This window comes from Galeopterus variegatus, unplaced genomic scaffold (assembly GCF_000696425.1).
Source record: "Galeopterus variegatus unplaced genomic scaffold, G_variegatus-3.0.2 Scaffold1670, whole genome shotgun sequence".
In the NCBI taxonomy this organism is placed as follows: Eukaryota; Metazoa; Chordata; class Mammalia; order Dermoptera; family Cynocephalidae; genus Galeopterus; species Galeopterus variegatus.
In genome coordinates, this window is record NW_007727781.1 from 280,070 (window position 1) to 281,080 (window position 1,011).

At 45.2% G+C, this 1,011-nt stretch overlaps 1 protein-coding gene across 1 annotated transcript in view; it reads right to left on the reverse strand.

The window, feature by feature from the left end:
• SORL1 (sortilin-related receptor, L(DLR class) A repeats containing) overlaps window positions 1-1,011 on the reverse strand; it is a 177,767-nt gene that overhangs the window by 174,031 nt on the left and 2,725 nt on the right. The window lies entirely within an intron of this gene.

Here is a 1,011-nt window from a genome sequence, read left to right on the forward strand (position 1 = left end):
GTGTGCAATTGGTACACAAATATTCACTAAGGTCCTCCCAAGAACCAGGGAAACATAGAAGAGAAAGACTTGATCCATGCCCTAGAGCAGCAAACAAATAGATGAGACAGTTACGTAATTATAACACAAGGCAGTAAATGCTGCAACCGAGCTCTAAAGAACTCTTCCCCCAGGAAGCCTGGGAATACCAGGATGTATTCCTTAGATGTTGAAGAGTTTTCTAGGCAAGGATAAGAGTGAGGGAAGACTGTTTCAGGCAGAGGAAAAAGCAAGTATGAGGGCACAGAAACATGGAGCTGACATGAAATCATAAAGAAATTCAGTGTGGCAAGAATTATGGAATCCTCCTTCTTGGACTTGGCCTTTTATAGAAGGGGCTCAACGTCTAAACTTTGAACTTGGGCAGAAAAGTCCTAATATCCGATAGCAAATTGTTTTCATCACTATTATCATATTTCATTATTACAAACACATCTCTAAGTAATCATGGCAGAAACCAGTCTTCCACATTAGAGAACCTGCAGAGGAATATGGTCGAAATAAGCCTGGTTTACTTTACACAGGTTAGCAGAGCAGGGGGAAAACAACCAACATCGACTCTAACACAGGGCTTTTTCTCAGATGTGAGTATTCCCCTGCAAAAGCCGCCTTCCCTTCTCCCTGAAGCTGGCGGCCTTAACATCGCCTCTAGGGCTTCCTCCTTGAGGCAGATTTTGCCTCCAGCCCTAATCTGTGCTGCCAGCGACCTCTTAACCTCACTCAAAGGTCAGAGGGCAAGAAGCTGCAGAGTGTCTGAGTCCACCTACCCTTATCACTCCATCTCCGGTTCCCTCCCATATCACACAGCCCACTAACAGACCATTGTGGAGCTGTGGCTGGTGGACATTGTCCATGTTTACTAGTTCCTGTCCAGCGGATTTACATGCCTCTTCTGCATCTGCTTTATCTTCTCCTTAAACTGTAAGTGTACTGAAAGCAGGGATGAAATCTTATTCCCCACCCCACCTGCAC